This window comes from Gopherus flavomarginatus, chromosome 1 (genome assembly GCF_025201925.1).
Source record: "Gopherus flavomarginatus isolate rGopFla2 chromosome 1, rGopFla2.mat.asm, whole genome shotgun sequence".
Classification (NCBI taxonomy): domain Eukaryota; kingdom Metazoa; phylum Chordata; order Testudines; family Testudinidae; genus Gopherus; species Gopherus flavomarginatus.
In genome coordinates, this window is record NC_066617.1 from 41489948 (window position 1) to 41515066 (window position 25119).

The following is a 25119-nucleotide window of genomic DNA, read 5'->3' on the forward strand; positions in this document are numbered from 1 at the left end:
ATTGATCCCCCTCAGTCTGAGGGGAGAGTGACTCTGGTAGCACAGTTGGGACAACACAGGAAACTGGAAATCAACCAGGATCAAGTTCCCAAGCTCTACCTGATGGAACAGTTCACACACCTACTCCTTGCCAGGAGCAGGGACTGTCGGTGACATAGCCTTATTCATGAGAAACATTAGGGCTGCTGGGGCAGCTTTGGAGATGCTGCCATGTTCATAAGAAGTCCATAGGGATGTTAAATCCAAGCGGGGAGGGATAGCTTTGTGGTTTGAGCATTGGCCTGCTAAACCCAGGGTTGTGAGCTCAATCCTTGAGGGGGGGGCACTTAGGGATGGGGAGCAAAAATCAGTACTTGGTCCTGCTAGTGAAGGCAGGGGGCTGGACTCAATGACCTTTCAAGGTCCCTTCAAGCTCTGTGAGATAGGTATATCTCCATATATTATAAGCCTCGGAACAAGAGGAGGCCTAGCTAGGAGGTCCAGTGACATGAGAAGGGACCAGACCCAGGAAGCCAATCTCCAGGGGCTTGGTAAATCACTAGGATTCTGGATGGTGCTGACTGGGAAACCGGTGCTGGAGCCTCCCCTCCAGAGGCCAGGAATCTGCCTTTTGTGAGGGCACCTGGGACACAAATACTGTGATTGGCCTCATGGGGGCTATAATTATGGACAGGCCTGTCCAGATAAATGGAAGGGAGGTGATGGGCCTGAGCAACCCTGGATGTATTCAAACTTTGGTTAGGGACCATTTGGTACCAATCCTGGTTACTCCCAGGAAAACCATCTATTTACAATGCATCTATGGGAATGTTAAATCCTATCCTAGCATGTGCATGCAAATAATGATAGGAAAGCTCAGAGGATCCCTGAAGCACTTGGAGGAGAGGAAGAAGATCAGAAAGAGTCAACATGGATTCACCAAGGGCAAGTCATGCCTGACCAACCTGATTGCCTTCTTGATGAGATAACTGGCTCTGTGGATATGGGGAAAGCAGTGGATGTGATATATCTTGACTTTAGCAAAGCTTTTGATATGGTTTCCCACGGTATTCTTGCCTGCAAGTTAAAGAAGTATGGAATGGCTGAATGGACTATAAGGTGGATAGAAACCTGGCTAGATTGTCAGGTTCAGCAGGTAGCGATCAACGGCTCGAAGTCTAGTTGGCAGCCGGTATCAAGCAGTGTGCCACAGGGGTCAGTCCTGTGGCCAGTTTTGTTCAACATCTTTATTAATTATCTGGATGATGGGATTAATTGCACCCTCAGCAAGTTCGCAGATGACACTAAAATGGGGGGAGAGGTAGATATGCTGGAGGGTAGGCATAGGGTCCAGAGTGACCTAGACAAATTGGAGGATTGGGCCAAAAGAAATCTGATGAGGTTCAACAAGGACAAGTGCAGAGTCCTGCACTTACGAAGGAAGAATCGCATGCACCGCTACAGTCTGGGGACCGACTGGTTAAGCAGCAGTTCTGCAGAAAAGGACCTGGGAATTACAGTGGACGAGAAGCTGGATATGAGTCAGCAGTGTGCCCTTGTTGCCAAGAAGGCCAACAGCATATTCGGCTGTATTAGTAGGAGCATTGCCAGCAGAATGAGGCAAGTGATTATTCCCCTCTATTTGGCACTGGTGAGGCCACACCTGGAGTACTGCATCCAGTTTTGGTGCCCCCACTACAGAAGGGATGTGGACAAATTGGAGAGAGTCCAGCGGAGGGCAACAAAAATGATTAGGGGGCTGGGCACATGACTCATGAGGAGAGGCTGAGGGAACTGGGGTTATTTAGTCTGCAGAAGAGAAGAGTGAGGGGGATTTGATAGCAGCCTTCAACTAACTACCTGAAAAGGGGTTCCAAAGAGGATGGATCTAGACTGTTCTCAGTGGTACCAGATGAGAGAACAAGGAGTAATGGTCTCAAGTTGCAGTGGAGGAGGTTTAGGTTGGGGAGGAGTGTTACAGTGGTCGGTGAATGGAAAGGCTGCCTGAGACAGTTTGTATGGAAAGCCCTTGTGGCATGCTGTCTGGAGTGGCTCATGCCTGAGAGTGCCAGTGGTTGCACTGGCCCTGGGTAGGGCAGGAAGAGGCGGGCGGGGGCAGAGCAGGGGTGGGAAGAAGCAGAGCAAGGGTGGGGCATTGGGAGAAGGGGTGGAGTGGGAGCAGGGAAGGGCAGAGTTAATGGGAGCACCCCCTGGCAGATTAGAAACTCGGTGCCTGTAGCCTGCCTGTTTACATGCTCAGGGTCATATGTGTGGTCAGGAAGGGATTTTTTCCCCAGGTCAGATTATAAATGTCCTTGGTGAGTTTTTGTATTCCTCTGCATCTGCAGTGTGGAGCATTGGTTGTTTGTCAGGATTATGTGAGTATATCTCACTTACTCAATTTCCTGCCATTGCAGGGGCCACTGGCACTGGTGCACTTTGGTCCCTTCTGTTCTCTGCCTGTAGCACATAATAGTTTGGTCTCCTGAGAGCTGTAAGACCCTGTTCTACTTTCAGTTGTTGGGTGTAGTATGCAGGTGCTGGGTGGGGTTGGTGTCCTGTGCTATACAGGAGGTCAGATTGGATGATCTGATGGCCCCTTTTGGCTTTACATTCTATGACTATGAAAACCACATCCCCTCTCAACTTTCAGTCGCTTGACTTTGATTCCATCACTTCACTAGTTCTCCAGTCCCTCTGAAGTCTTTCAGGGCAGGCAAGACCTGAATTACTAATATAAAACACAAGTAACCCCCTCCTTCCTGCAGTTGTTTTTTAAAAGACCACTCACCTATACACACACACAAGCCACCAACACTATTCAGATTTTCTGTATACATCATTAAGAAACATAAAAAGGCACAGGCTCGATTTGTGTGTGTGGTCCTTTTAATGTCTCCTCAGTGCAGTGCAGTGCTGACACAGCAGCTGATCAATGAGGTCCTGCTTTGGAGCCCCCTAGAGGAATGTATACATTTCACTAAAGACACTTCAAAAATGTTCTTCAGTGCTCTACTGTGGTTGATGGCTAGTCACTGAAGCTCTTCTGCTGGTGCTATGTTGGAGCCCCCTTCTGAAATACTCTATACAGTCTAGGCACTGGAGCAGCTGTCCTGCATGGATCCTGTATCTGGAAAAGTTCTTCCACAAAATCAACAGCTGTGAGTGGTCTATAGAGCTGGGAAGAAAGTAACATCAGTTTACTCTGATTTTCTTTTTCCATTTTGCTGACAGTGCCCAATGTTTCACCTAAACATGTTAAAGAGTTTTAAAATAATCTGAAAAAAGCACATATCAGCCCCGCTATTGCTGCCTCCCTGTTTCCCATTGGCTCTTGTCACTGACACCAAAATTATTCCAGGTCAACAATGAAGTTCTCAAAAAGAGACACACGGTATTAAGGCCAACTCAAAAAGCCAGATAGATCTATTATGCTAAGCTACTTAGCAGACATCAATAACCTACCTAATAACTGCTAATTAATTCAATTCCATTAATTCAGCATTCAATTTACAACCCTCTCTTCCTCAAAACTACAAAAAAAAAAAGAAGAAAAAAAAGCACAGCTGTCAGCATTGTCAACTATGTCACTTGAAAAGTTCCTGCAACGGGCATCTCTAATGATACAAGCAAGCCTGTTTTTGTCAGCAGCTGCTGAGTCCTGCAACCCTTGGGACACTGACTGTAGCCATGCTGCGGCTTCCTCTGCCTGATTGGTCCCCACACTTTGGAGCACTTCCTCTTTGCTTTCAAAAATGTTGTGCACCATAGAGCAGGCTGAAACAATACAGAGGGTACAGTCAAGAACATTGTTTCTCTGCAGAAGGCCCCTCCATTTTACCTTTGTCCTTGCAAAGGTACATTCAACACCATTCTGCTCTTGCTGAAGCAGGAGTGAAAACAATAATCCTAAGTGGAAGCATATGCTCCTGTTGACATAACCAGAGTACAACGTCATAAACCAGGGGAACAATAGGTCAGCAGGGTCTCATACTATCTCAAATGAATGTAGGAATTGCCACACCAGAGTAGATCAGTAGGTCCCCTCTAGCCTGTCTTAGATGGTGATCTGTACCAGATGGTTTCTGAAGAAGGTGTAAGAAAACTTATAGTGGACATCTGTGGAATAAGCTGCTCATTGGGGAAGTTTCTGCCTAACTCATCGCTCAGTGGTTGGCTTATGTCCAGAAGCAGAAGAGTTATACCTCTTATAAATTGAGTTCATCATCCCTAATATAACTGTTCGTGTTCTCTTCGATGTCAGTGTCTAATCCTCGGTTGCGTGGTAAGTACAAACTATTATTACTCTTAATGGAAAGCGTAATTCCTTGTCATATCAAGAAACACTAATATGTTTGTATCTGATTTCCACATACTACATATTTCCTAATCAGTTCAGCCCAACTCTGATAATATGTTAATCAAGTAAAATATTGAATTATTGAATTTCATCCTATTTACTTCAGACCATTTTTCCAGTTTGTCCAGATCATTTTGAATTTTAATTCTATCCTCCAAAGCATTTGCAACGCCTCACAGCTTGGTATCATCTGCAAACTTTATAAGTGTACTCTCTATGCCATTATGTAAATAATTGATTAAGATATTGAACAGAACCATACCCAAAACCGATCCTTGTGGGACCCCACTCATTATGCCCTTCCAGCATGACTGTGAACCGCTGATAACTTCTCTCTGGGAACGATTTTCCAACCAGTTATGCACCCACCTTATAGTAGCTCCATCTAGGTTGGATTTCCCTAGTTTGTTTATGAGAAAGTCATGTGAAATAGTATCAAAAGACTTACTAAAGTCAAGCTATACCACATCTACTGCTGCCCCCTTATCCACAAGGCTTGTTACCCTGTCAAAGAAAGCTTATCAGTTGGTTTGACATGATTTGTTCTTGACTGTTATTTATCACCTTATCTTCTAGGTGTTTGCAAATTGATTGCTTATTTGCTCCATTATCTTTCTGGATACAGAAGCTGACTGGTCTGTAATTCCCCGAGTTGTTCTTATTTCCCTTTTTATAGATGGGCACTATATTTGCCCATTTCCAGTCTTCTGGAATGTCTCCTGTCTTTCATTACTTTTCAAAGATAATTGCTAATGGCCCAGATATCTCCTCAGTCAGCTTCTTGAGTATTCTAGGATGCATTCATCAGGCCCTGGTGATTTGTAGACACCTAATTTGTCTAAGTAAATTTTGACTTGTTTTTTCCCTATTTTAGACTCTGATTCTACCTCATTTTCACGGGCATTCACTGTTTTAGACATCCAATCGCCACTAACCTTCTTGGTGAAAACCAAAACAAACAAGTTATTAAGCACCTCTGGGTGAAGAGTGATATCCCTGTGGCCAGCCAGAGACCAACACTAATGTGATAGAACATTTTGGTTAAGGACACCAGAGTAAAATGCTGCTCATACAGTAAGTGCCATGTGATTAAAGTCTATGGAGAATGGAGAGCGGATGGACCTTGGGTTTTAAGATACTGACCAAAATACACCCTTCACCCTATTTACGTGTAGACAGTAAAGAAAAAACACATGGAAAGAACACAATTAGTCTGACTCAGATGGAAGAAAGGCTGAGATGACCGGATTTGAATGTGTGGATCTAGCAAGACTAGGAGTAAATTTTCAAAAAGTACTGAAATGACTCAGGGGCCCTAAGTGACTTAGGCCTCTAGGAATCTAAATCCCATTGCCTTTGTGATACATAGGCTCCTAAGTGTTTAAGTTACCTAGGTACTTTAAAAAAATTTACTCTAACTCTTTGCTTCAGGCTTAGCTCTAAAGTTCCCCTATGTTTGAAAAAATAAAGTATGATGCACAGAGCTTCAATCTAAGCAGGTGATTTAATGATACCAACAAAACTTTAAACGTCAGAAAACCATACAATGAGACCTCCATAGATTTGTTTTATGGGGAGCCAGGTGGCCCGACTAGGAGCTAAAACCTTTAAACACACACTTTAAGCTCTGCCTATTGCCCCAATGCTGCTCCAAGGGAAGTAGGAGCAGGACCAAGGGCAGCCCTGGGTGACTGCATCAGTAGCATCTACTGCAGTAGGTTGACTTAGCTGGTGTTGGTCCTACTTTGAGCAGGGGGTTGGACTAGATGACCGCCTGAGGTCTCCTCCAACCCTGATATTCTAGGATCTGCAACAGTCTAAGAGGAGAGGCAAGCTCTGCAGAGCCCCAGACTCCCATCGGTTTCGCTATGGGCAGGGGAGCCAGCCACGTCTCACAACAGCCCCCCTCTCTGGCTGCAGGCAGCCGGACTGGGCAGAAGGGATCGGGCAGCACCACCAGCCACACGCCTCAGCTCCCAGCCAGGGCAGAGGGGAAACCACGAGCAGCGGCGTGGCACATGCGCTGGCGGTGCACCGTGGGAGCTGTAGTTTATCATCCCTTGCTCAGCCCCGCTTCCCGGTACGGCGGAGCCGGGGCAGCCAAGGGGAACTACAGCTCCCAAGGTGCAGAGCGACCCCCTTTTCTCCTCCCCCCTCCCGCCCCGTATGAATGACTAATACAACATGTTGTCCGGCGGCTAACGTGCCCCTCGGAGCCGGAGAGCGCCGCTCGCTTTTGCTTCTCCTCGCGGCGGTGTCTGAGCAGCCGCGCGCCCGCCTCCCTCCCGGGGCACCCACAGGCGAGCGGCGCCCACAAAGTAAGTCAGTGGGGGCGGGGTGGGGGCTTAATTCTCCATCCCGGCTGGTCCGGGCTAAATGCACCGAGGCGAGGGCTGCCCGGGCTGTTCCTCGGCGGCGGCAGCAGCATGTTGTTGCCATGTTGCAGCTGTGCGGCGGGCTCAGGCACAGTTTGGGGAGTCCGAGCTCCATGCGGCAGCTACACGGTGCCTGCCTGCGACAATGTGTCCAAGAATCCGGAGGGGGATGGGGGATGTCACATTGTTCCTCCTGCTTCACGCATTCCAGGCTCTTTGCAGAGATTTTACCAGGAGGGAAGTTTACTATTAAGATCCAGGATATCCGCCTTTGGCCGCCCCCCACCGCCCACCTCCACGAAACATATTTCACTCGAAAATATCGCCTGTCTTGGTGATTCTCCGCCTTGAAGTGGGTTTCTTCTTTGGGCAACGGGAGCGCGTGTGAAGGAAGAGTTGGGAAAATGTCATAGTTGCCGAGTTTTTATTTGATCAGGAAGTTGGTAGCATATGGGGTGGGGGGCTGAGAAAATTCATACCCTGAACCTTCTGTAATCTTTCTAGGGGCCTTGTGACACGACAGAAACTGACCACACCATGCTATTTAACGTGTGTCACAAAGCACAGTACTTGCGTGAGGTAAAAGCTTCTAATCACTTCCTGCTCTGCCTTCCTTCAACTGCTCCATTCCTTTCCCAGGTGCTGGGGGTGGCTCCGGTTGCGCATGGCAGTCAGGTCATTAGGAACAGGGCACTTTTAAACCTATAATTACTAGAAAGTTTTATGCAGGGTACTATTTACATGCATGAACAGTTCTTTCCATGGGAGAAATCCCTTCACAGGCAGAATTGTTTGGCATTATTTTCTTAGTCAGCAAAGTTCTGGAGCTTTGTGGAGAGTTGGATTTTTAACAAACTTCGAAAGAAAATCAGAAGCAGTCATGAAGGGGCAAAAGTGCATCGACTTAAATCAAAGGTTGCAAATATCTGTTGCTGAATAACTTCGAACAACTTTCATGGTCCGTCCCCCCCCTCCACCTTATTATATAGTGGAGAAAATAATTGAAAATCAATATGAGGTTTAAATAAGATGTAAGCCTTAAGGTCTGTGTAAGGATGTAAAATATGATAAAGATACAATTATTGATGAGTGTCAATAACCAGATAGAGTGGCTGTCAGATTTGCTGTCAGCAAAGCAATGTAAGTGAAGTAGCATGTTCTCATGGACTGAACATATGGCTGGGAGGTAGGAACTCTAACCCAGGATATGCCACTGCCTTGCTAGATGGCCTTATGCAAGTTGCTTTAAACTATCTGTGCTTCAGTTCCTGCTTTTGTAAAATGGAGATGATAATATTCAGCTCAGAGCAGGACTTTTAAACATTAAAGGAGATATATAAAGGAGAGGGGAAAAAAGCCATTTTCCCCACCACCTGTCCCCTGAGCTGCATTCAGGGCCAAAGCAGCATGAAGCATTTAAAAAGGCTTTCTTTGTACATCTTGGCTTTGTTTCTAAGGCCAGAAGGGATCATGGTGGTCCTCTAGTCTGATTGCCTATACAACACAGGCAATGGCCGTAGAACTCCCTCAGCATAATTCATAGAGCAAGAGTGGGCATAAACCCAATTTAAAGTAGAAAAATCCATCTTTAAGACAGTGGTCTTGCACGTGGTTGCACAAATCCTTGTACAAATTCTTATTGGTTTCAATAGGTCTGCATCCTTGTGCATGAGTCTGTATTAAACAGGCATTATGTCAGGATCAGAATTTTGGTGGTTATGTGATGATTTGAAAACATAAGGTGCTAAGAGCTTTGGCCACTTCTGTGATTTTGTTTGTTTTTGTTTTATGTCAGTCTCAAAACAACAACCACCACTCCCCTCCTCACATTTTTTGTCTTCATGCTCCTGTTTTCTTGTCAGATATTAGTATTGTGCCATAACTTACTATAAAATAAAGAGCTTGAATTAAGCTCCAAAAGTAGTCGTGGTTCACACAGACCTTGGTAGCAAATTTTTGGCCCCAAACCTGCCAGTGTTTCAGCACATGCTTAACTTTACTCTGATAAGTAGTTCCAGTGAATTTTACGCTTGGGACTACTCCCGTGTGTTGCTATTTGCAAGATTGGGGTATTTATTTAACCAGTTTCCAGGAAAGTGTTTGACTTTTGGATGTTTTTGTTTTTATAAGAGTTTACCTGTTTGAGAGTCTTTTGTTTTGTATTTACTGAAGTAAAAAACAACTTGACAACTGCTAACTGTTGCTTCTGGAGGAAAAACGCTCAAGAGGTAAACTTTGCAAAGTGACACTGTACCTGTGCATGCATGGCACTGTCAGTAGTTTTCCCCAAGAATTATCAAATTTAACTATATGCCTGGAGAATGTTCATTTTGCATTGGTCTTTTGAGTAAATAAGATGGTTTCTGTTCCTTTTAATGAACCTAAAATAACAAAACAAACGCACAAAATAGAGGAAATTTTCTTCTAGGACTTTCAGTCCTGCATTTTCAACAAATGTTAAACTTACAGGGAAAAATACATTTAAAGAATGTTATCTCTAGATATTTAAATTACTTGATTATAGTGGGTTGTATGGGTTTCTTGGTAAAAAAATGTAAAGGTATCGTTATAGAATTAATTGTCTTGTCCTTTTTCTGTTTGTGGATTAAGCAGACTGTATCATGTTTCAGCAATTTGATTTTTCTAGATTTTGAGTTGTGATGGGGGAGGGGAGGAGCTACCTGTAACATCAGTATCTGTAACCTTGGCATCCCAGTGTTCTAACTGTATCCTCATGCCTTGTTTAATTCAGTGATGGCAGTGGTAAATAGATTTTTTTGGGGTTGGGGGGGAAGGGAGGGGAGAGGTGTGATAATGTGATTCCTCAACAGATGACCAGACTTGCACTGTACTGCTTCTGCCTCCGTATCACCTCTTTCCAAATCTGGCAACCTCTCTCTTCCTTAAGTCTCTTCTGATTTTGCAGGGTTGACTGGAGGATTATTCTCAGTCCCTATTTTCTCCAGCACCCTGGTTTTTGCTCATCATAATTCAAGTGTATGTGGTGACCCTAATGAATGTAAGTGGCAATAATTTAAAACACTGAAAGGCCCAGGTAGGCTGCTGCCTCCTTATCTATCTGATGACAATATATGGTGAGCCGCAGTTTTACAGACTCTTAGAACTCAGAGATGGGAAAGTCTTGCTGAGTTTTCTTGTTGCCAATCTGTATGGAGCAGCACAGGATTTTTTCTTGACATATAACCTGTGGTGCTTTGTCCTGCTCTGTGTTAAACACCTGGATTGTATTTTCTCACTTGAAGTGTGCAAGTGAATGTTGGATCTTGCTCTCAGGTGTCCAAATGTGGGTAGTGAATAGCAGCAAAGTCAGCTGTACAGGGAGCCTAGGGCTTGTCTAGGCTTAAAGTGCTGCAATGGTGCAAATGCTGCGCTTAGTGAAGATGCTTCCTACGCCAATGGGTGAGCTTCTCCCGTCCGCATAGATATACTCCACCTCCCTGAGAGGTCGTAGCTATGTTGACAGGAGAAGCCCTCCCATTAATATTACGCTGTTTTCACCGGGGGTTAGGTCAGTATAACTTCGTCACTCAGGGGTGTGCATTTTCCAATCAGTTCAAACTCAACTGCTGAAATATGTTGACACTAAGAAGGCAGAATCATGATCTGCAACCGACTGTGGTTAGAGCTAGTTGCTCCTGCCAAGTCTCAGAGGTGTGGGTGGTGCTGGGGAAATGTGTACGACATAGAGTAGGTCACCTTGGTGATGGTTTTGAAACAAGTTCCAATTCCTAAATTTGTGTCTGTTGTATCATTGGGCACCAGATTTCAGCTGATGCATCATGTTGGATATTTGTAGTATGTAAATGGGAAAGAGATACTACTTGGAAATGAAGATGAGTTGTCTGTAAATATTATAAGATTTTATTTATAAGCATTTAAATTGTATCAGCCTTAAATCTTTCATACTGTTATGTTGTTTTGTGATAACAGTAAAAAGGGATATAGGAACATACCAGTTGGTTGGCTCAACTTTCATACTGGGTAAAATATTAGGTTGGGGAAGGGAATCATAGGTACACAAAAGGGAGCAACAGATGAGTGAAAAGTATAATTGATCATGACAGAACCCTGTATCTTCAGCTCCAAAACACAGGTTTGCGCCTACCACTTATGCAAAAAGAGTTATTTGGTTAGTGAGTAGTAGGAGGATCTTATTCTCTGTGGACCACTTGTTAGAGTGGAGTGGGGCATACTTATCCAGCATATTACACAAGCAACATGGATTTCACAATAAGCTATCTCTGACAAAATTATAGTTTTAGTGTACAAAAGGAATGCAGTAGATTTTAATGTATGTAGACTTGAGTGAGATTTTAATTACACTTTTTCATTGAAAACAAACAGGTAAATTGTGTTCTATCCAAGAATATTGGAGCGTCATGGGGCGAGATGGCTCAGAGTTTGCTAATGGAATACAGAGCCTTTTATGTGTGGTTGCTGGTTTGAATCCAGCCCTGGTCACCAATGACCATTGTTACATTTCATGGTGGTTCTGTGATCTAAGTGAAGTACTTTAGTGGTCTCAGTCTACTGTCCATAGGATGAACGTTCATATTGCAGTTTGCACTACTTGGCAGAGAGGCCAGAGACTGAATGTGCATCAAGGCTGATTGTCTTTCCTCTGAAGCACCTGACACTGACCAGTGTCCGAAGACAGGATACTGGGCTAGATGGACCATTGGTCTGACCCAGTATGATCGTTCTGGCATTCCCTCCTCCCTAGCACTGATCCCAAAAGAGCAGGGCTGAGGCATATTGACACGTCAGCATGAGGAAATATGCCGGCTAACAAGGACGTGTGCTGTCCCTGCTTGTGAGTAAAGAGGACTTCAGACTGAAGGGTTATTGGCACAAAATTTGTCCAGCAAAAATAAAAGGGATTAGAAGTTTCAATAGGAGTCAGCACCTAGGTGCTTTTGAAAATCCCATCAGGTGCCTGAATATATTTAAAAATCTGGCTCTTGGGCTCGCAGTGCTTCAGTTAATGCAGTTAATCTCGCTTCTCTACCTAAGGGTTTATGGAGATAAATGCATTAAAGATTGTGAGATGCTCAGTTACTATGGTAATGGTGGACCATAGGAATACCTTAGATAGACATTGCAGACAATTAGACATGTTTATAAAAAGTCGTTGAAAGTTTGTTTCAATGAAAAATTAAAAGAAGTTGTAGCAAGTTCCTTCCCCCTGTTTCTGACCACTTATACCAATAATGTTTATGCATAGGCTGTAATAAACACAGAGCAGTTATAGAAACAGAGAAAATCTACTGTATTTCCCTAATGGAGATAATGATGATAAAATGTTGGGGGAAACAAATGCTATTTTTCAAGTTTTTGCAGAGATAATAATGAAGAATAAATATTGGTTTAAAAAAACCTGTTTTCAAAAAGTAGTTGACCACATCACATCATTAATAGAAAGAGAGAGAATTTTTTAAAAAGCCTTTTGTTTGACTCCAAGTCATTATCTGAATGGAACAAATTCTGTAATATTCAGGTGCGTTCAGACAATGATATAGGGCCAAATTCAATCCTAGTGTAAGGGGGGGGGTGAGTCCTTTCTTCTTATGCGATGCTTGAAATATGTTCCAAAAAAGTGATAGTAACAACAGAGGAGGTGAGGAATGACTCTATAATAGTAACTTGTTTTTAGTGTCTTTCAATTAAAGTCCTATCTGAACCCTGCATTCATGTGTCTGATGACTGTGTGTTTATCCTCTGTTTGCAGTGGAGAGAATAACAGATCAGGGACAGTTTCAGATACCTAATTATACAACAAGAACTGAAACAGTGTGGTGAACTAAGATGCCACATGCTAGGAAAAAAAATTAATCGGCAACCAATAGTTTACTAATAGATTCCATCCAAGGAGACAGACAATGAGCGTTTTGACACTCCTACTCTCGCTGATTCCTTTTCCCCGCCATCAGTGTACCTGCAGTGTCCATGGTAGAGGTGGTGTTACGCATCATACACTTACTAAACATGCTAGATGCTTTCCTGAATTGACCTTGGAATACCCACCATTGGCGAGGCTGCCTGGAGAATACAAGACCTGGTGTGATACAGTGCCGCCTTTACTTTAGGGAAATCTGCTTTTTCACTATATCCTTTATTTATTCATTTCATTTTATGCAGGATAGGTGTTACTGGAAAACCATGCCCCTTCCTTCAAAGATCTTCAAGGAAATCTGGGTAGCCAACCTTCCCCTCCCTCTTCTCCCCCCCCCCCCAAAAAAAAAATCTTTTAGGGGAAGATATTGCAGTCTCTTCTCCCCAATCCAGGAAATGTAAGTGAAGATGTCTGTGTGCCCAAACTGTCTTGCAGCAGAAGGATGATAATAGTAATACCACCGCATAGATCTTAGGCAATGCTTTTCATGAGGGAACTTTCATCAGTTTCCCCATTTTACAGATTGGGCAACTGAGGCACAGGGAGGTAAAGTGACTTGCCCGAGTCACCCAGCAGACCAGTGGCAGAGCCAGGAAAAGAACCCAGGTCTCCTGAGTCCTAATCCTATGCTCTCTCCACTAGGCAACACTGCTGTAGTTCAGGAAATGTCCCTGTCTCACTGCTGCTATCAGCTGCACTAACTCTGGGGTCTTTGACCTGTGGAAGGCTTTGCATACCTTTGAAATACAAATCTTCTTTTGTTGCAGTGCTGAGACCTGTGAATAGGAGTCAGGGAATCTCAAGAAATTACCCAGTATTATGTGGTTATATGTGTTACTGTATTGCACACAAAAAGAAACCACAAAATAAGAATGTTAATGTTGAAAAGTCAAGCACTAGAAAGTTAGGAAAAGCCTGAATTAAGGTTTCCCATGTAACCTTAATTCAGCCTCCTTGCGCATATACATTCTGATACAGGCTTTAATTACATGATCACATACTATTATTTTTTTCTCTAGAGGCCTATGTCCTATTCAGTGCACAGGATAGATGATGCTCACTGAACAAGCAGCTATTCAATCTTTTGTTTTTCCTCATTGCTCAAATTGTGGCCCCAGTCTTATTTACCACACCCTGCTCTGATGAGAGAATTACTCATTTCTGTATGTGCTTTTGTATGGCATTCATCCCTGTGGCGTCTAAGTGCTCCACAAACATTAATGGATTTCTCTTCACGAGACCTGGGGAGCTACAGCGGTATTATTCCCATTTTACACAGGGGGAACTGAGGCACACAGGCATTAATGTCAGAAGGGTTCACTAGTTTTGGGTACCCAATTTGAGATGCCATGGGCCTCTGTTTTCAAAGAACGTAACATTTTGTAGCACTTTATTTGTTCTGCGCGCAGCTCCCATTGATTTCAGTTGCAGATGTGAGCACTCAGCCCTTCTGTAAATCAGACCCCAGGGGTGTCAAGATGAAAATCCAGAAAATGAACACACAATTAGTGACTACCTGGGAAAAGTTTGGTTAAATGGCTTGCCCAGCATCACACTGGAAACTGTGGCGGAGGCAGGGATAGAATCCATTTCTCCAGGTCAGTATCTAACTGACTTTACTATGAGACCATCCTTTCAGTTCCTGCAGTCCCCAGGCTTATTTACCGCACACCTTCTGACTTTTTCAACAAATGAGGCAGGAGTCCTACAGACAACAGCCTCCTTCACTACACAACCCCAACTCATCCCCAGAGCGTGCTCCATTCTGGGTACTGCAGCTGTACGAGGCAATTGTCAAAGGGTGAACTGATGTGGCAAGACTGTCAGAGCTCAGATGCATCATGTTTCAGGTCAGCCCACCTTAAGTCCTGTGATCACACAATAGAAGACTGTGTCTTAGGGCTTGGCTGCACGTGCAAGTTAGAGTGCATGAAAGCAGCCCTGGGTGCCCTAGCTCACTACCTATCCACACTGGTAAGGCATATAGAGCTCTCTGACTCGAGGGCTAGAGCGCCCCTGGTACTCCACCTTGGCGAGAAGATTAACGCTTGATGTGCATTGGCTGAAACACCCAGGCATCAGTGTGAATGAGGTGTTGCATTACTGTGCTCTGATCAGCCTCCAGAAACGTCCCATAATCCCCTTAAGTCAAGTGAAAGCAGCAAAGGATCCTGTGGCACCTTATAGACCAACAGACGTTTTGGAGCATGAGCTTTCGTGGGTGAATACCCACTTCCTCAGATGCATGTAATGGAAATTTCCAGGGGCAGGTATATATATGCTAGCAAGCAAGATAGAGATAACGAGGTCAGTTCAATCAGGGAGGATGAGGCCCTGTTCTAGCAGTTGAGGTGTGAAAACCAAGAGAGGAGAAACTGGTTCTGTAATTGGCAAGCCATTCACAGTCTTTGTTCAATCCTGAGCTGATGGTGTCAAATTTGCAGATGAACTGAAGCTCAGCAGTTTCTCTTTGAAGTCTGGTCCTGAAGTTTTTTTGCTGCAGGATGGCCACCTTAAGGTCTGCTATAGTGTGGCCAGGGAGGTTGAAGTGCTCTCCTACAGGTTTTTGTATATTGCCATTCCTAATGTCTGGTTTGTGTCCATTTATCCTTTTCCGTAGAGACTGTCCAGTTTGGCCGATGTACATAGCAGAGGGGCATTGCTGGCATATGATGGCGTATATTACATTGGTGGACGTGCAGGTGAATGAACCAGTGATGGTGTGGCTGATCTGGTTAGGTCCTGTGATGGTGTCGCTGGTGTAGATATGTGGGCAGAGTTGGCATCGAGGTTTGTTGCATGGATTGGTTCCTGAGCTAGAGTTATTATGGTGCGGTGTGCAGTTACTGGTGAGAATGTTTCAGGTTGGCAGGTTGTCTGTGGGCAAGGACTGGCCTGCCACCCAAGGCCTGTGAAAGTGTGGGATCATTGTCCAGGATGGGTTGTAGATCCTTGATGATGCGTTGGAGGGGTTTCAGCTGGGGGCTGTATGTGATGGCCAGTGGAGTCCTGTTGGTTTCTTTCTTGGGTTTGTCTTGCAGTAGGAGGCTTCTGGGTACACTCTTGTTTTTGTTTTGTAATCACTGCAGGAATGCGAATATGCCCTTTGAAAGCTCTGTGTCTGACAGCCCGCATGCTTATCTGCTCCAAGACAAAGCAGCCATTACTGTGGAATGCTGTGTGTGAGAGAGAGAGGCTGGGGGAGGGTGGATCTGCTGCTGTCTGAACTTACAAGACAGCATGCTGCTCAGCCCCCCCAAAACCCACTCTCTCTCCCCTCACATACACACAACACACTCCCTATCACACTCCACCCCACTCGTTCATTTGAAAAGCACATTGCAGCCGCTTGTGTGCTGGGATAGCTACCACAAGGCACTGCTCTCTGTGGCCATTGCGAGAGCTGCTACTGTGGCCACACCAGTGCGCTTGCAGTTATCATTGTGGACAGATTGCAGCGCTTTTCCTATTGTGCTCTATGAAGGCTGGTTTAACTCAAAGCGCTCTACATCTGCAAGTGTAGCCATGCCCTTAGAGCCAGGCTGCTGGGATATAAAGGACAGCCTGAGATCAAGGCACAGGCTAGATATACAAAAGGAGTAGAGAGGCCCTCCTGAACTGCCAGATAGAAGGCCTGGGAGTGCAGTCCCGCAGGGAGCAGACTAGGAAGGTTGGAAACCAGTTTGTTGGAGGAAAGCTGAAGCAGGTCTCACTCCTCCTTCTGCCTGGAGTAGTTGAGCTCCTTCAGGAGACCCCAGGACTGGGTAAAGGTTTATATTTAGAACTTGAGTTAAACTGTCTTATTTTGGAGGAATAAAATTTGAGCCCTGAATTAAAAGGACTGAAATCAGGCAGCTGAGAATGTTTTCTGATGAATTGGTCCATTGGTGTACACAGGGGTGCTGGGGTGTAGGGCGGGGGGAATAGTATGTGATTTTGCGCAGTATGATAATCATTAAATACAGGAACGGAGGAAAACTGGCTTGGCAGCAGCACTGCTGAGAAGGATCTGGGAGTTGTGGTGGATCACAACTTCAGCATGAGTCAGCAATGTGATGCTGTTGCAAAAAAGGCAAATGCATTAACAGAGGCATAGCATGGAAGTCACAGGAGGTGATAGTACCACTCAGCGCTAGTTTTGGTCACCAATGTATAGAAACAATGTAGAGTAACTGGAAAGGATCCAGAGGCAAGTGACACAGATGATGAAAGGGATGGACTGCAAGCCACATGAGCAATGGCTGAAGGAACTGGGCATGTCTAGGTTGGAAAAGAGGAGATTAAGGGGGAATATAATAGTGGTCTTCAGATACTTGAAAGGCTGCCATAAAAAGATGGAGAAGAGTTCTCTTTTGCCACAGAGGGCAGGACAAGAGGCAGTGGGTTCAAATGATAGCAGAGTGGATTTAGATGAACTCTCAGGCAAAACTTCCTAACTGTAAGAACAGTAGGACAATGGAACAAATGCCTCGGGAGGTTGTGGAAGCTTCTTTGCTGGGGGTTTTCAAAGGGAGGCTGGATACATCTGTCTTCAATGGTTTAGGCACAACAAATCCTGCATCTTGAATGAGGGAGAGTTAGACTAGATCAGTGTTTTTCAAAGTTTGGGTCACGACCCAGTATTGGATGGTGGCATGTAAGGCACTGGGTTGCCTTGCTCAGCACCCAGGGACCCTAGTGGCTCTGGTCAGCAGTGCTGACCGGGACATTAAAAGTCCCATCGGCGGTGCTGCCCAGCCAAGGCAGGCTAGTACCTGTTCCGACACTGCGCTGCGCCCCGGAAGCGGCCAGCTGCGGGTCTGGCTTCTTGGCAATGGGGAGGGAAAGGGGGGCAGTGCCTGTGGGCGAGAGCCATGCGGAGCCACTTGCGCGCCTCTACCTAAGAGCCCAACCTGCTGCTGGCCGCTTCCAGGCCGCAGCATGGTCTGCGGTGCCAGGACAGATGGGAAACCTGCCTCTGCTCCCCAGCTGTGCTGCTGACCAGGAGCCACTGGAGGTAAGCCTGCACCCCGGTCCCTAGCCCTGAGCCCCCTTAAACCTGAAACCCCTTTCTGTATCCCAAGCCCCTCATTCCCAGCCCCATGCCAGAGCCCGCACCCCCCCAGAGCCCTGCCCCCTTCCCACACTCCTATCCCCTGCCCCAGCCCTGAGCCCCCTCCTGCACCCCAAGCCCCTTATCCCCAGCCCCACCCCAGAGCTTGCACCCCCACCCCAGAGCCCTGACCCCCCTCCTGCACCCATTCCTGGCCCCACCCTGCAGCCCTCACTCCCTCACTCCAACCTTGTGCCCCAGCCCTGAGCCTGTCCCATACCCCCAAACCCCTCATCCCCAGCTCTGTTGGGTTGCAGAAATCAACAGTTTTCTTCAACGGGGTCCCCAGAAAAATGTTTGAAAACTACTGGACTAGCTGACCCTTGCAGTCCCTTCTAACCCCGTATGATTCTAAGAACGAGTGGGCTGAATTAAGGTTGCACAGACAACCTTCATGCTGGCATGTCCTAATTTTCTGAGGGCTGGGTTTTGCAATCTCATTTTGGGTGGGTAGGTGGGGGGAGAGTTTAAAAAGAAAACTACAGATATCTTTATGTGGAACCATATTGATTCCCACATGAGTCACCAGCAGAGTTGGAACCTTTAGATCCAGAGCACAAACCTGGGCTAAATGAGTAATTTATAGCGCTGGTAGGTTATCTTCAGTGTAGGCCAGCCAGCAGAGAGAGGGAGATGAGGCATGTACTTTGTCAGGGGGGTTCACAGCTATTGGCTGACAGCATAGGAGTGTTGAGACTAGGGCAGGGGTTCTCAAACTGGGGGTCAGGACCCCTCAGGGGATTACAAGGTTATTACATGGAGGGTCGTGAGCTGTTAGCCTCCACCCCAAACCTCACATTGCCTCCAGTGTTTATAATGGTGCTAAATATATTTTAAGAGTGTTTGTAATTTATAAGGGGCGGGAGTCACTTGCTGTGTGAAAGGAGTCACCAGGACAAAAGTTTGAGAACCCTTGGACTACAGAATGTTGTGTTCCATTCCAGGCTGTGGAGGAGAGTGTTCTCTAGTGGTTACAGACCCTTCTGCCTTTGGCTCTTACCAGTCTCACCTCCCTCACGTGCCCTTCTTGTCTCTTTGACCTAGTTCCCCTTCCCAACTCTTTTTGACTCCTCATCCCAGTCTCAAACTCCCGCCTTCCCTCTCCTCACCTGCCTTTTTCCCTGTGTCCCTGTTTCCCTACTTGCCCTTCCCCAAACCCAGCTACTTGCCACTCAAGCAATTCCCTCATTCTTCCCCTTGCTGCCTGGGCTCCAGTAATAGGAGTTGTGGCACTGCACCCTTGTATTCTTCATAGAGATATTGTAATTATATGATTATGGCATAACTATGATGTATTTTATGCAAGATAAGGCATGTGGGATATCATTGGAAAGGTTATGATTTACTGAATGTGATTGTCCTATTTGTATTATTTTTGTATCTGAAGTTAGGAATATTATCTATGCATCTATTACAAATGTGCTTGCACCTGGGGAATGCCCATTAGACAGAATACAATCAGTGTGGATGGCCGGTTGGGAAGGGCCATTAAGGAAAACAATAGGTCTTTGAAGATGCTAATCTCCCACTAGGAAGCCTTCCTGGGCATGCTGCAAACAGCCTCTGAGTTATGGCTGCAGGGACATGTGACCAAGTCATCTGGTACTGGACTCCATGATAATACTAGTATTTTTCCACTGTCTGGGGGTGGGAATCAAACTGGGAGGCAAAGAATTCCTGCCATATGCAAAAACTATTTAAGGCAGGGGAGTGACATCATTGTGGTTCATTCTTCATCGACTCCCTGCCCAAGAAAGAGGACTGCTGGAAACACCTGAGAACAAAACGACTGGACTAGGGGAAGGGCTGAGCCCAGGCAGGAGTGTTGTCTGGCCTGTGAAAGAAAGATCTGGTGTTTTAAGCTGCAAGCAAATGCAGCTAGTTTTCAAGAATCTTTGCAATCTATCTAAAACAACATTTAGGGTTAGAATTTGCTACTTATAACCAATTTCTTTAGTATATTAAGCTTCGATTGCATGTTTGTTTTATTTGCTAGGTAATCTGCTTTGATCTGTTTGCTATCCCTTATTATCACTTAAGATTTGTCTTTTGTAGTGAATAAACTTGTTTTTGTTTTTGTCTAAAACCTGTATGTGTGGAAATTGTAACTTGGGGCAGAAAGCTGTGTATATTTCCCTCTACATTGAGGAAGGGGGTGAATTTCATGAGCTTTCTCTGTGCAGTGCAAAATAGTATAATTTTGGGTTTACCCTCCAGAGGGGGAGTGTGCACTTGAGTACAGTAACTCCTCACTTAACGTTGTAGTTATATTCCTGAAAAATGCGACTTTAAATGAAACAATGTTAAGTGAATCCAATTTCCCCATAAGAATTAATGTAAATAGGGGAGGTTAGGTTCCAGAGCAGCTTCCCCTACTCTGCAAGCACTAGAAGTGGGGGATTCAACCTTCAGCCCACCCACTCCACTCCTTCCCCTAAGCCCCCACCCTTGACCCGCCTCTTCTCCCCCCCCTCCTCCCCCTTTGCTCGCTGTGTCCTGGCTCCTCCCCTCTCCCTTCTAAACGCCAAGCCAGCTGATTGCTGCATAGGGGAGGGTCGGAGGAGGCGCGCCGAGTCCTCACTCCTCCCCTTCCCTTCTGAGCGGGGCAATCAGCTGGCTTGTGGCGTTTTGGAAGCAGGAGGGAAGGGGAAGGAGCGAGGACTTGGCGCGCAGGCTCCCCTTCCGTCCTCTGCCTCCCGAACGTGGCAAGCCAGCTGATTGCCCCAGGCAGAAGGGAGAGGGAGGAGCAAGGACTCGGCATGCCTCCCAAACGCCACAAGTCAGCTGATTGCCACCATCAGGAGGGTGGGGGAGCCTGCGCACTGAGTCTTCTCTCCTCCCCCCACCCTTCTGCCTCCAAAATGCCGCAAGCCAGTTGACTGCCACAGGCAGGAGGCGGGGGAAGGAGGGGGAAGGTGCTGATCCACAGTCTGCCGGCGGGCACTGGGGAGAGGGGGCCGTAGGGAGGCTTCCAGCTGTGGAGAAAGCAGGCAGCCAAACAAGGTAAGAGTGGAGCATTGCACAACTTTACATGAGTATGCTCCCTAATTGATCAGCAGTGTAACAATGAAACAATGTTAAGTGGGATGACTTTAAGCGAGGAGTTACTGTATTGGACAGTTCCTTAGCTGAGCCTTCCCATACAGAGCTGATCTCAGCATCTGTTTGTGTAGCTGCTGTTGGGTGTGTCCCTACCTGTATGTGTGCGGGTAAAGTGCAGTCTGAAGCCTGAGGGAAGGCTTGACTGGTTTGCCTCAGCAATACAGTGTATAGCAGTGGTTCCCAACGCTGTGCCCATGAGCAACATGGCGCCCACTGGAGCATTTATGTGCTCTTGCCTAGTGTCCAGCAGGGGAGAGAAGCCACGGCCCTGTGCCTGCCGGGGACAGAGAACTCCGAGGCTGCAGACTGTGAGCTCCAGTGTTCTCAGTCCCTGGCAGGAGTGGGGCCGCAGCTTAAGCCAGAGAGAAGTCACGGGCCCTCGCCTGCCTGGGACAGAGAACTCCGAGGCTGCAGGCTGTGGTCTGCAGGTGCCAGTGTTCTCTGTCCCCAGCAGGTGCGGGGCCTGCCTAGTGCCTAGCATGGGGGAGAAGCCATGGCCCCGTGCCTGCTGGAGACAGAGAACTTCGAGGCTGCAGGCTGTGGGCGCCAGTGTTCTCTGTCCTCCCGGCTTCTCTCCGGCTTCTCTCTGCAATGCCCATAACTGGCGCCAAAAACCGAAAAAACCTGCTCCAACTCTGCAGAATGGATGGAATGCCGCCCCGTAGCGTGTGCTGCTCCAGGCACGTGCTTGCTCCACTGGTGCCTGGAGCTGGCCCTGTATGGAGTAATTGAAAACATGAATGTGCTACTGGCCACAAAAAAGATTGGGGACCACTGGCATATAGCAATACAGGCTGGTGGGTCAGGCGGGTTCAGTGGTACCCCAGTTCCAGGTGGCATCCCATTTTTTTCAATTTTTATCAATTTAAATTTTCACTATTATGCAAAATGATGCATGTGGATGGGTTTCAGACAGTGGGAGGGGGTCTGACAATGAATGATAATAGACATTGAGATTCAAAAGAACTAAAGCTTTATAATTGCTAAAACACAAATTGTCAACATCACATGTCAAAATATACAGAGTAAATATCTTTAAATCAAAGTCTAGTTCTCAAGCAGCATTTTTCTTACTTTGCTTATCTGTAAATTTCAATTATTATGGATGGAAATAGTTTTTCATTGTTTTTTGTGTGTACTGATGAGAACTCATACACAGGCTTGGAAGGATTAGAGTTTGCTTTTTAACTGGAGCTTGTAATTTACTCTTTTAACCCCCAATTGTAGGTAAAAGGCATGTGTTCAAACTTACCAAACCTTTCAGTTTGGCTCTAGAGCTCAGATGTATGAGGATGCTGGAAAAACTCTGGTTATTTGTACATAAATGAGCAAATCAAGTGCCAAGTTGACCTAGTACAGAGGAATAGGTCAGTAACTAAGGCACAGCTAATTTGGAGTTACGCTTGTTTGCATTGTCTGTTTAGCATGCAAGTTGTTCAGAGCAGGAACTCCCTTTCATTATACAAGGAGTCCGGTGGCACTATAAGACTATGGACTAACATGGCTACCCCCTCATACTTCCCTTTCATTATGTTTATGTACGATGCTACTGAGGCATAAAAGACAGGTGTAAATTAAAATAACATTTCAGCTTCACTCATCCCTTCCCCTTATAGTCTCGTCCTGCCCTGTTGGTGTCCAAGTTTTGCATATGTTTTTTTAAAAAGAAAAATGAGGTGGAGTTATGGGGTTTTGTTCTTCACTGCACATTGTAATAAAAATAATTCTTCTTGAAAGAATGTTAACAATTTATGTGGCATACTTACAACTCTTGTCTGCCTATGGACAAATCATCAGGAACGTAATCTCTTGGAGTCTTTGTAAGTAATTTTTGTTTTGTTAATGCAGTTTGCCCCACAAGCTCAGAGCTTGATCTGTAGCTGCTCTCCACATAGCATCCCTCTGACTTCATGGGGAATTCTGCCTACAAAGAGTCTACAGAGTCAGGCTTTGAGGCCTTGTCTACACCACAAAGTTGCAGCGCTGGTGAGGGGGTTACAGCGCTGCAACTTAGGAGGTGTACACATCTGCAGGGCATTACCAGCGCTGCAACTCCCTGTTTGCAGCGCTGGCCGTACACCCGGTCGAACCTCGGGTGTAGAGGATCCAGCGCTGGTGATCCAGCGCTGGTCATCAGGTGTAGACACTCACCAGCGTTTTTCTTGACCTCCGTGGAATAAGCAGGTATCCCAGCATACCTGAGGAAGCCTCTCTGGTAATCAAGCAGGTATCCTTCCCCGTGGTTTGCTCTCGTGTTCCCCGAGCCCCCCCGCAAGCAGGTCTCCTTCCCCGCGGTTTGCAGGGGGGTTCGGGGAACGCGAGAGCAAACCACGGGGAAGCAGGTCTCTTTCCCCGCGGTGTGCTCTCGCGTTCCCCGAACCCCCCCGCAAGCAGGTCTCTTTCCCCACGGTTTGCTCTCGCGTTCCCCGAACCCCCCTGCAAGCAGGTCTCCTTCCCCGTGGTTTGCTGTCGCGTTCCCCGAACCCCCCTGCAAGCCGCCCAACAGTGCTGCAGTGTGGCCACATCTAACACCACTTGCAGCGCTGGTTGCTGTAAGTGTGGCCACTCTGCAGCGCTGGCCCTATACAGCTGTACTCATACAGCTGTAACAACCAGCGCTGCAAAATTGTAGATGTAGACATACCCTTAGTCTGATTGGAATTGTCTTGTGGCCTGAACTGCAATTGTTCTTCTCGTTCCCCCACCCTGTTTGCTGGGTGACCAGTAGCAGTAGACAACCCTATCGTGTGAATCATTAAGGCTGGTCTATACTACCTGCAGCTGTCTGAGCTACATGCTGATGCTTCTTGCTGCCCTTTTGGATATATTTTTCTTCCAGTATTCAATTTTAAGTGGCAGCTGGAAAACAATACAAATCCATTTGAATTAAAACTAGAAATCTAGCATGCACCAAAAGACGAAAATGCTGTATTGCAAGAGTAATGAAGGCATATGTACAGTCTCTGTGTCTCATACATCCCAGTGTGCAAAAAAAAAAAAAAAAAAGATAATCTTGGGTGAGTGTCTTCCATGATCTGTTCAGGTAGACTGACTTAATGGAGGGTGAAGTCATGCTTGATTTTATTAGATGTCATCAATGCGCTGCGTGCTGTACAGATCGTAAAGTAAAACCTGGTCTCTGATCCAAAAAGCTTGCATTCTGCTGTATGTCTGAACAATATTATCTCAATGAACCAGGTTATAGAAGACTCTGATTCCAAGGCCCTGCATGCTCATTATTTCTTTATTTTATTAACATTTATTTTGGTGGGTTAACAATGATGGGTTCTGTGGAAGAAGTTTGCATAAGGAAGGAATAGTCATTTAATTCAATAGTTCTTACAATCTGTCGCATGCCCTGGACTAGAAGTTCCCAACTTTTCTTGTTGCACACTGCCTTCCAGATCTACCAGCAGCCAGTGAACGCCTACCCTTCTCATCACTGATATTTTGTGTGTTCTTCCTAACACTGTCTTTAGCCATCTGTCCATATTTCACTGTTACGTACAGATATAGTTATAATGTGACGTATACAACTAAACACCCTCTCTCCCACCCCAAGTTCTGAGCTTAGTTAGACTGGACAGTTGCTGGGCAACTGAACCCATGGTGTACAGTAATTGGAGGTGAGAGCTCTGTGTATCTGTTCTCACTGGTACATCTTGAAGTAAATACCATATTTTATATAACACATTCCCACTGTGTTTTAAAGCTTTGTCTGAGTAGCCTATTATGAAAATGCAATAAATAAAATAATAAAATAAAAGTGACCATTACGTATTTTCTCCCACACACCCTCCAGAGGCATCTCACATACCCCCAGAGGTTCACGGACCATAGTTGGGAACCCCTGCTCTAGACTGTAACTGAAGTCCCTTTTTATCAACCTTGCATTATTGGGTCCAGGGAGAAAGGTGTTCCGGGTATATGATGCAGCGTGGAAGAATGAAGCTTGAAAACAAGAGGGGGACCAATTAGGCAAACTTATCTCAGCAACCTCTAATAGGATGACCAGATAGCAAGTGTGAAAAATAGGTGTGTGTATTGGGGGGAGGGGGGTAATAGGCGCCTATATAAGAAAAAGCCCTGAATATTGTGACTGCCCCTATAAAATCAGGACATCTGGTCACCATAGCCTCTAAACAGTCTGATTCTAAGGCCATGTCTACATCTAAAGTTTTGCAGCGCTGGTTGTTACAGCTGTATTAGTACAGCTGTATAGGGCCAGCGCTGCAGAGTGGCCACACTTACAGCAACCAGCGCTGCAAGTGGTGTTAGATGTGGCCACACTGCAGCG

General features: G+C 45.9%; 1 protein-coding gene and 1 long non-coding RNA gene across 5 annotated transcripts in view; one reads left to right on the forward strand and one right to left on the reverse strand.

Annotated features, from left to right (window-relative positions):
* LOC127042913 (uncharacterized) overlaps positions 1 to 25119 on the reverse strand; it is a 39414-nt gene that overhangs the window by 13172 nt on the left and 1123 nt on the right. The gene's annotated exons all lie outside the window — the stretch shown is intronic.
* The window catches only part of TRABD (TraB domain containing), a 56741-nt gene continuing 38185 nt past the window's right edge, over positions 6564 to 25119 (forward strand). For 2 of the 4 annotated variants that reach the window (XM_050936332.1, XM_050936330.1), the window contains exons 1-3: positions 6564 to 6657; positions 7219 to 7293; positions 8845 to 8942. The gene's annotated coding sequence lies outside the window, so the exon portion shown is untranslated. The remainder of the gene's footprint in view (positions 6658 to 7218; positions 7294 to 8844; positions 8943 to 25119) is intronic. The other 2 variants (XM_050936331.1, XM_050936329.1) reach the window with 2 other exon arrangements.